The sequence below is a fragment of the Miscanthus floridulus genome, chromosome 2, assembly GCF_019320115.1.
Source record: "Miscanthus floridulus cultivar M001 chromosome 2, ASM1932011v1, whole genome shotgun sequence".
Taxonomy (NCBI): domain Eukaryota; kingdom Viridiplantae; phylum Streptophyta; class Magnoliopsida; order Poales; family Poaceae; genus Miscanthus; species Miscanthus floridulus.
In genome coordinates this window covers 80,255,077-80,266,219 of record NC_089581.1, presented here as the reverse complement: position 1 = coordinate 80,266,219, position 11,143 = coordinate 80,255,077, and the positions used below count along the sequence as shown (strand labels likewise).

The window sequence follows — 11,143 nt, the reverse complement described above, 5'->3', positions numbered from 1 at the left end:
TTTCATATATGCAAATCAATCAGAAAAAAATTCGGATCCATCCATCCCCCACTTTGTTGGGGTTCGGAATTTTTAGATTGGCCAAAAAGTGGTCACAAGATCCTCGTTTCGTGGTCACAAGGTTTTTGTCAATTTTCATCCAGTTTTCTGAAAATTCCACAGGCCACGTCTTACACTTGTTTGAGCTCATATTTTCTATGGTTACTGCTTTTGTGCTCCTAAGTAAAGGAAAAATATCAAAAAATAAAATAAAAAAGTTGAAATTTCCCAAAAAAACAACGACAGCCCAAAAAATAGAAAAAAAGAGAGGGGCAAAAGAGGAACAATATCTAGAGGAGCACATAGAGAAGCCCAAAGTGAGCTGTGTTTGCGTGTGCTGTCTGGTTCCTTATTTGTGTTGCTGTTTCCATCCACCATACTTGTTTTTCTCATACCTATCACCTTGCTATCCACCATACTTTTGTCACAACCTGGTACTTGCAACACTTTAGACCAGCAACGAGAACAAGTACTTTGGACTATAATTCAGCATTACTTTCTGTTACTGACTTGTGTGCCAGATATACATATTACTCTTTGTTTTGCCTTCCAAGCTCCACAAATTCTTCAGATCAGTATAGAAAAAGGGCTTTGCAATCTCGGTACCACTGCCTCACAGGTATCATGAACCAGCCGCCGGTTATACCGCCACTGCTTGCGTTGGTAAGAACTTTGTAAGAGCTTGGTAAGACGTTTCCACTTGCTGTGAAAAGTGACACCACTGCAACCACGTAGTTATTTGGTAGGGATAACTTTCACCGTTTGTTCCTTGTTTTTGTGTTTACAATGATAGGTTGTTCATATCCATCGACTTATGATGGTATAGGTGCTGATGAGTACATAGAGTGGGAAATTGCCATCAATAACATATTTGCTACTCGCTTTATGTGTCCAAGGAGAAAGGTAAAAAATGCAGCTAGTGTTTTACGACATTCTGCTTTATCTTGGTGGGAGTCTTTAGATCCTTCTGATAAACCTCAAACTTGGAATGATATGAAACTTCTTATGCGAGAAACCTTTGTTAATCCACCTCCTATTTTGACTTCGTATGCTGAGGTGCACCATTTAGAGGAAGAGTCTGTTGTTATTCCTCTTGCTATGACTAACCTTCTGTAGAATAATGTACATAAGCGAGAGGATGACGTGGAAGAAAATGAGGAGCTCACAACCTCATATGCAAATTCAGAACCATCACTTCACTATGCACCTATTACTTCTGCTGAGAACATAGGTAATGCCCATGGTCCTACACTCACAGAAGGTGAAAATTGTCTTAATGTACTAAATTTTTCCACAAACCATGCTGTCATAGAGCAATTGTTAGTGGAACCCTCTCTTGATTTATCTTTGTCCCATGATAATTTGCTTGATGTTCCTTGTGACAAAGATGAATTGGTTGAAGATGCTTCAGTTTTACATGTTTTGGAACCAGTGACTTGTGCTGAAAATAAATATGTTATTCATATTGCTACTAAAATTGATGAGTTCAAACTATTATCTTCTTTACATACTTTGGGTTACATTGAATTTGATGTTTTGTGTAACCTAGATTGTTTGGAAGAGAGCCTTTTTAAATATGCTGATTTGCCTTGGTTTTCTAAACACACATATCATGTTATTGGCAGATATAACAAAAAGGGACAATATATGATACATCGAGTATACATTCGTAATAATATGAATTCTCCTTTTGTTGTACAAGATTATGATCGTTTAGAGGGCAGCCATAATAATACAAACATTTTCTCATGTTCCTTAAAGAAACAAGTTCACTTCCAAGAAGGGGAGCATTGTTGGTTGCTACCTATGTCTACTCGACCATCTATTCCTACATTGTCTTTGGTTAGTTCTAATCTTTTGCAGGATAGTGTTGACATACATCGTGTGCATTCGGATCATGGAGTCTACATGCTTGCTGAAATTTTTATGTGAGATGACATGCTAGAAACTTGGAAACATGGTCACGTTCCTTCTCATAATTATTTTAGTTTTATTTGTCCTCGCAACCCCGTTCTCCTTTATGTTGTGCAGGATCAATTTCAAGCACAATCGACGCCGAGGATGGCTTTTCATCAAGAAGGGGAGGATGATGAGGACATGACACCCATGCATATGACCATGTTTGGTGCATGGGATGGAGGAGAAGGAGGCCAGCAAGGGTGTCCAAGTCAAGAAGGAGGCCTGAGGCTAATTCGGTTCGAGTCCCCGAGGTGGAGGCCCAAAGCAACTCAAGTTCGAGTCTGCCTCGGCCTCTAGGACCAGTCTGTCATAAACTGGTCGCCCAGGATGCATCCGGACTCCGTTTTCGATGATCCACATATGGATGGAAAGCTAATTTGATATGGAAGCCAATCCAAGTGGTTTCACGTCAAAAGCTATTCAGAATCAATGGAAATCGTCGAAACAAGTTAGTGTCCAGAATCTACCAGGGTGCTGCGACACCGTCTTTTGGTCCGTTGGACCATGTATCGAGTTTGGGCCCATTAGGGGTGCGTTCATGGGTCTTGCACGACCCAAGAGTCTTCATAAACAGCCGCTGCCCCTCCATTAGGGTTTGGGTTTTGCTTAGATTATTCTGTCAAGAAACAGTTTCGCCGTTCTTCGGTTTGTGAGACCCCAACTCGTGAGATTAATCTTTCATCTGCAATTTGGTTGCGTTCTTTCTTGTTCTTGCTTGTGTTCTTCGTTGCGCGGGCAGGGATTAGCCTTCTTGGCGAGGTCAACCTGGTCCGTGACTTGGTTGATAACTAGAGGAGCTGTGGTGCTAAGATTGCAGGGTTCGATCTTTCGATCTGAAGCCGGATCGGTGTGTCATTCTCCGCCACAACGATAGTTACCATCACCTGACGGAAGATCGAGATCCCAGTTACCATCACCAACAGGTACCTCAAGGGCATCGCACCCATAGATGCTCAGCAAAAGGGCATGGAGCTCTAGACCTTCTCATGCAGTCGAGGCAGCTCCTGGGCAGGGACGACGCTACCGAGGTATGGCCGCCATGGCTGGAAGAGATCTTATCAAACTTTATGAAATGGCCAACCTGTGCAGCTGCAGGCGCAGAACCCTCCACTAGCATGATCCTGAGCAACTTCCCCTTCGACAAAGCTCGCCCCATGAAGATCCACTGAAGAAAGTCCACACACGGCTCCATCCCGAAGAAAGCCTCATAGATGAATCTAGCACGCCACCCCCTTCGGCGGAAGCCGCCCCTTTTCTGGCAAAGACGGCCAACACCGCCCTAGGTAGCCTCTAGCTTGACATCACGCTCTAGATTCATGAAAGGATCTATAAGTCCTCCCCCTTGCTCATCCCCTCTCTCACTTAGGAACCGCCGCGGCATACAGGCACTCTCGGTAAGGAGGAAAGAGGAGGATAGACAATAGTTGGAGAACAGGCAAAGGACTGCGACGGAGAGCCCTCTCCCTCCCCCTATTTAAGGAAGAAACGCGACAGCCAAGGAGGGGCAAAATATCAGAGTGAAAAACTCTCCCTTCCCCTATTCAACGTGGATGGGAAACGATGGGATGCACCCTGACTGATGGGACGCACGCTGACCGACGGAATGACGCCTAGTCAGGCAAAACGCCGCCTGGTGAGATGAGACATGGCCTAGGTATGGCCCACCACTATCGCATGACCGAGCATGAAAACCAAAGCATCACCACAGCAGGCAGCTCTCCGCATCCCTAGGCGGGACTTGGAAAAACCCAAAATGGGATCTCCGTCGGGAGAGACCATCGGGCTTCCTAAGTCGATCAAACGGCTCAGAAAAACACCCTGAGAGACAGGTAGGGAGCGAAGGGACGCCCCATGTAGGCCATGCCGACTCCATCACGAACGACGAGCATGGGTCCCGGTCGGACATTTATGACTGGAGCTCTCCAAACCACGTCACTTGAGTCATCAAGGTAACACTACCAACCCCCTCTATTTCTTTATAAATCATTTCATACATCTATACGCGCATTTATTCCATACGCCCATGCCCCCCAGATGATTCAGGCCCTAAACTGCCCAGGGGCTCGAGAACTAAGCATCGTACATGCAGCGAAATGCATCATAACGCTCCGTGTTGCGTCATGAAGCGGTAGTTGCCTCATTCAACATGAGCAACGACCGACCAAGGTTCGAAGGCCGGCCCACGAAGGGCTTGAGGTCGCCCCACGTCAAACAGAGCTAGGGGAGAAAAACGCAGATGAGCCCCATGTGGCCCTCGCCCAGTCTGGCAGACAGGGTCATCTCAACCTTCTCGTTCGATCCTAGGCCTCTGCCATCGAAGGGAGGCCATTAGGCCACCCGGGTCGGTCTCTGGAATGACCTAGGCATCTACCGGGTTACAGGTAAAGGAGCAGTGGAAAGTCATAAGAGGGCTATGCCGACCCCATCATGAATGACGGATTCGGATTCCACTCGATCATACCCGTTAGCGAACACACCGAGCGCGTCACTCGAGCCCAAGCGATCGGGACAAGCGACAAAACTCAGCTCCTCCGGTTGTGAGAAACCGAGGACAGGGTAACGCACACAACTCAAAACCGACCCCTACTAAGGCCCAACAGGGCTCGGGGGCTCAAGACACCAAATGCCTAGGTCTGCGACCCTGAACTCGCCCCATCTGGCTACGCTTCGATTGCACACCAAATGCCTGGGTCTGTGACCTCGAACTCACCCCATCTGGCTAAGCTTCGATTGCACACCAAATGCCTGGGTCTGTGACCTCAAACTCACTCCATCCGGCTATGCTTCCACTACACTCCAAAAACTACCTAGGTCTATGACCCCAAACTTGCCCCATCCAGCTATGCTTCGACTGCACACCAAAAAACACCTGGGTCTGCAACCCCGAACTCGCCCCCATCAGGATCCACGACTCTAACTCGCCCGATCCCATGGCGTGCACCGATGCTAGGATCAGCGAGCTCCATCTTGATCGATCCCTAAACTAAACTAACTAACTACCTCGGCTGCGCGGGCTGCACCAAGGCCAGGGTCCATGACTCCGACTCGCCCGATCCCAAGGTGCGCACCGATGCTAGGACCCATGAGCTCTGTCTCATCTGATCCTTACAACTAACTGCCTCGCCCGATCCCACGACGCCCACCGACGTCAGGATCCACGAGCTCTACCTCGCCCGATCCCAAAACTAAAAAATGCCTTGGCTACGCAACGACGCCTTGGTTGACAATTTCATCTCGTCCGATCACTCAAACTAACTGCCTCGCCCGATCCCACGGTGCGCAATGACACCAGGATCCACGAGCTCTACCTCGCTCGATCCCAAAACTAAAAAAAATGCCTGGGCTACGCAACGACGCCTTGGTTGACAATTCTGTCTTGACTAAAAAATACGCACGCATGCCCACTAACAAAACCCCCCAAATGATTCTGCCTGAATCGCCCATGGGCTCGGGGGCTACACCCGCGGGTACGCTCACACGCACCCGACGTCAAGACAAAAAAATCCCCTAGACGATTCTGCCCAAATCACCTAGGGTCTCGGGGGCTCCTATCGGGTTTTCATAAACCTAGGGTCCCTCATGAACCGGCTTCGCAACAAAGGCTCAACCCAAGCAGACAACATGCAACTCATAGGACGGGCCCAAGTATCAGAACAACAGGCCAGAAGGATGATCCAATCACCGACCGGAAGGCCTGGCTGAGGAGGAACAACGCTCGTTTTCCGACTCCAGCCCTCCTCTTTGTGGGGGTATTAACCCCTATACCCTTACGGCTAGGCTTGGGCCAGCTTGGATCAGGGGGTCTGGCCCACTAGAAGACGACGCGTGGCCCGGCCAACCTGTTTGGAATCCCACGCAAGGAATCAAGGCAGATTTGGAGATCAAGCAAGATCCTGGTTGGTTAGAATAGGAATCCTTATCCGGCCACCTATGACAATTGTAACTAGCTAGGATTAGTTTCTAGATCTGTAACCCTGCCCCCCAGACTATATAAGGCGGGCAGGGGACCCCTCTAAAAAACATCTCTCATTAACATACAACAATATAATCAGACGCAGGACGTAGGTATTATGCCTTCGCGGTGGCCGAACCTGGATAAAACCTCGTGTTTATCTTGCGTCACCATCTTGTTTGTGGCTTGCGCATCTGTCTACCGACAATCTACTACCTTGGGCATACCCCTAGGTAGACTGCCGACCATATTTCGTCGATAGTGGTGTGCCAGGTAGGGGGTATGCGTACTGCTCTCCAGGCAAATAAGATGGTCATCATCCTCGGTTCCATGGCTACACCAAACGGCCTCAGGTTCACCGTTGGCCAGATCACCTAGACCACTGGCTCCGATGACTTCATCGCCATGACCCTGGAGGAGGTGCGGGTTCAATCTGCGCCGACCACTGCTTCACCTGCATCAGCTACGGCTCCGACCATGATGGATCTGGCTCCGACCACGGTGGATCTGGCTCCAACCATGCCAGCGTCATCTTCAGCCACGCCGACAACCCGTCGTCTGCTTCCTCGCTACAAAAGGAGGCAGATCGAGAACACCGACTTGCTCGACTCCATCGATCGGGTCGGCACCAAACTTGCTGAAACCCTGGCTCTGGTAAGTTCGATTCAAAGTCAACCTAATGAGCAGGTAACTAGAACCCACAATAGATATACCTGACTAGCTCAGGCCAGTCGTCCTGCATGACTTGGTATGGATCTCATGGTCACATCTACTCCTGAAGGACGCTCCATTCGTTGCCGACCAGCCCCGGCGACAGGTCTCTAGCTCTCCGAGTACAAAGCCTCGATGGAGAACCACCAGGTCTAGCCCTATGGCCTGCACAACTTCATCAACATGGTTCGAATTGAGAATTATCAAGAAGGATCGGTCCACACAGTTTAAGAGGGTGGCTCAAGCTCCTCGTCCGGCATCGCATCCAATGCCTCCGTTCACACCGAGCTCCAGCATCATGACGATGAAGGCGTTGAATACGATTTGGATATCCTAGACCACACCCCAGGATTCCCACGATTCCCATCCTTCCCACCAAGGTGAGGAGACTTGATCAATGTCGTCAGTAATGACAAACCACCGGCAGTCGGCGAAACAGAACAAGAAAGGCTAGCACGCGAAGCGCGCAATATTGACTGGTTTAATCGCCGACAAATTGAAGCCGAGGTAGAAGAGGAGGCCCGGTAACAGATAATGGATATGAAGAGTTTCCGGAGGATGTCCAGGACTACTAGGAAAACGTTCACCAATTGGAGTCCCTGTGGCAGTTGGGCTAGCTTTTCCGCTGTGTTTGTAATAATATTGCCTTCGAGCAAACTTTGTATTTAACTTTATGATGAGATATGCGATGTAATAAGTACTTTACTTTGATACCACTGCAATTTGTGATATATGTGTGTGTTTGGACATCCTGGGCGCACATATATGAGTACTTGGTTTTGCTTTGCAAAATTGGGTGCGACAGAGGTACCCAATAATAATGATGCTTTCAGTAAGATAAAATTTAAGATACCTCCTTTTGATGGTAAATATGATCCTGATGCATATATTACTTGGGAAATTGTTGTTGATCAAAAGTTTGCATGTCATGAATTTTCTGAGAATACACGTGTTAGGGCTGCTACTAGTGAGTTTACTGATTTTGCTACTGTTTGGTGGTTAGAGTATGGCAAGAAAAATCCTAATAACATACCACGAACTTGGAATGCTTTGAAATGAATCATGAGGAGATTTGTTCCTTCTTACTATGCACGTGATTTGTTAAATAAATTGCAACAACTAAGACAGGGTGCTAAAAGTGTAGAAGAATATTATCAAGAATTGCAAATGGGTATGTTGGGTTGTAATTTAGATGAGGATGAGGAACCTGCTATGGCAAGATTTTTGGGTGGGTTAAATCGTGAAATCCGGGACATCCTTGATTATAAAGAATACACTAATGTAACCCGTTTGTTTCATCTTGCTTGTAAAGCTGAAAGGGAAGTGCAGGGGCGACGTGCCAGTGCCAAGAATAATATTTTTGTAGGGAAAACTATTCATGGCAGCCCCGCACGACTACTACTCCAACCACACGTGCTCCTATGCCAACATCCAGCGACAAACCTCGTGCTACTTCCGCAAATTCAGTGGCGAAGACGACCCAGAAGCCTGCTGCGAGTGCTCATCCATGGCATCTACAGGTAGAACAAGAGATGTTCAGTGTCACCAGTGCAAGGGATATGGACATGTGATGCGTGACTGTCCAAGCAAGCGTGTTATGGTCGTCAAAGATGATGGTGAGTATTCCTCTGCTAGTGATTTTGATGAAGATACACTTGCTTTGCTTGCTGCTGACCATGTAGGAAGTGAGGAACAACCAGAAGAGTAGATTGGAGCAGAGGATGCAGATCATTATGAGAGCCTCATTGTGCAGTGTGTGCTTAGCGCACAAATGGAGAAGGCGGAGCCAAATCAGCGGCATACACTTTTCCAAACAAAGTGTGTCATTAAAGAGCGTTCGTGCCGTTTGATAATTGATGGAGGTAGCTGCAACAACTTGGCTAGCAGCAATATGGTAGAGAAGCTTGCACTTACAACCAAACCGCACCCACATCCATATCACATTCGATGGCTCAACAATAGTGGTAAGGTTAAGGTAACGAGATTGGTACGAATTCATTTTGCTATTGGATCATATCATGATGTTGTTGACTGTGATGTTGTGCCTATGGAAGCTTGTCATATTCTGCTAGGTAGACCATGGCAATTTGATATAGATTGTATGCATCATGGTAGATCAAATATGTATTCTCTCATACACCATGATAAAGAAAAATTGTTTTGCTCCCTATGTCTCCTAAAAACATTGTGCGTGATGATGTTTGCTAAAGCTAAGAAAACTAAATCTGACATCGAATAAAAATGTCAAATCTGTTAGTAGTAACAAAGCTGAGATAAGATTGAAAGGACATTGCTTGCTTGCTACTAAATCTGATATAATGAATTGGTTGCTCCACTTCTATTGCCTATGCTTTGGTATGCAAGGGTGCTTTGATTTCAGTTCACGATATGCAGCATTCTTTGCCCCCTGCCTGTTGCTAACAAATTTGCAGGAGTTTCGGATGTTTTTCCAAGTGAGGATACCAGCGGGGCTGCCACCAATACGAGGGATTGAGCACCAAATTGATCTTATTTCTGGTGCATCTTTGCCAAACCGTGCGCCATACAGACTAATCTGGAAGAAACGAAGGAAATTCAACGACAAGTGCAAGAACTACTCGACAAAGGTTATGTGCGTGAGTCCCTTAGTCCTTGTGCTTTTCCTATCATTTTAGTGCCTAAGAAAGATGGAACATGGCGTATGTGTGTTGATTGTAGAGCTATTAATAATATCACCATTCGATATCGACACCCTATTCCATGATTAGATGATATGCTTGATGAACTGAGTGGTGCTAATGTGTTTTCCAAAGTTGATTTGTGAAGTGGGTACCACCAGATTCGTATGAAATTGGGAGATGAATGGAAAACTGCTTTCAAAACTAAATTTGGTTTATATGAGTGGTTAGTCATGCCTTTGGGTTTAACTAATGCACCTAGTAACATTCATGAGGTTAATGAATGAGGTTCTGCGTGCTTTCATTGGAAAATTGTTGTAGTCTACTTTGATGATATATTGATTTATAGCAAATCTATGGATGAACATCTTGATCACTTACGTGTTGTTTTTAATGCTTTACGAGATGCACGTTTATTTGGTAACCTTGAGAAGTGCACCCTTTTGCCACCGATCGAGTGTCTTTTCTTGGCTATGTTGTGACTCCACAGGGGAATTGAGGTTGATCAAGCCAAGGTAGAAGCTATACAGGGATGGCCTGTACCAAAGACTATCACACAAGTGCGGAGTTTCCTAGGACTTGCTGGTTTCTATCGCCGATTTGTGAAGGACTTCAATACCATTGCTGCACCTTTGAATGAGCTTACAAGAAGGGAGTGCCTTTAGTTGGGGCAAAGTACAAGAGAACTCCTTCAATATGCTAAAAGATAAGTGACACATGCACCTCTCCTCCAACTTCCTGATTTTAATAAGACTTTTTGAGCTTGAATGTGATGCTAGCGGAATTGGACTGGGTGGTGTTTTGTTACAAGAAGGCAAACCTGTTACGTATTTTAGTGAAAAATTGAGCGGGCCTGTTCTAAATTATTCTACATATGACAAGGAATTGTATGCTCTTGTTCGCACATTAGAAACATGGCAGCATTACTTGTGGCCCAAAGAGTTTGTTATACATTCTGATCATGAGTCCTTTGAAGCATATTCGTAGTCAAGGGAAATTGAACCATAGACATGCTAAGTGGGTTGAATTTATTGAATCTTTTCCTTATGTTATTAAGCACAAAAAAGGGAAAGAGAATATTATTGCTGATGCTTTGTCTAGGAGATATACCTTGCTGAATCAACTTGATTACAAAATCTTTGGATTAGAAACAATTAAGGACCAATACGTTCATGATGCTGATTTTAAAGATGTGTTGCTGCATTGTAAAGATGGGAAAGGTTGGAACAAATTCATCTTTAGTGATGGGTTTGTGTTTAGAGCTAACAAGCTATGCATTCCAGCTAGCTCCGTTCGTTTGTTGTTGCTGCAGGAAGCGCATGGAGGTGGCTTGATGGGGCATTTTGGAGATAAGAAAACGGAGGACATATTTGCTGGTCATTTCTTTTGGCCAAAGATGAGAAGAGATGTGGAGAGGTTTGTTGCTCGTTGCACGACATGTCAAAAGGCTAAGTCACGGTTAAATCCACACGGTTTGTATTTGCCTCTACCTGTTCTTAGTGCCCCTTGGGAAGATATTTCTATGGATTTTGTGTTGGGTTTGCCAAGGACAAGGAAGGGACGTGATAGTGTGTTTGTGGTTGTTGATAGATTTTCTAAGATGGCACATTTCATACCCTGTCATAAAATGGATGATGCTACTCATATTGCTGATTTGTTCTTTCGAGAAATTGTTCGATTACATGGTGTGCCCAACACAATTGTTTCTGATCGTGATGCTAAATTTCTTAGTCATTTTTGGAAGACTTTATGGGGAAAACTAGGGACTAAGCTTTTGTTTTCTACTACATGTCATCCCCAAACCGATGGTCAAACTGAAGTTGTC

General features: G+C 45.8%; 1 pseudogene; it reads left to right on the top strand.

Annotated features, from left to right (window-relative positions):
* Positions 1-8,168: 8,168 nt before the first annotated feature.
* LOC136536750 (uncharacterized) lies at positions 8,169-9,155 on the top strand (annotated as a pseudogene).
* The last annotated feature ends 1,988 nt before the right edge of the window (positions 9,156-11,143 follow it).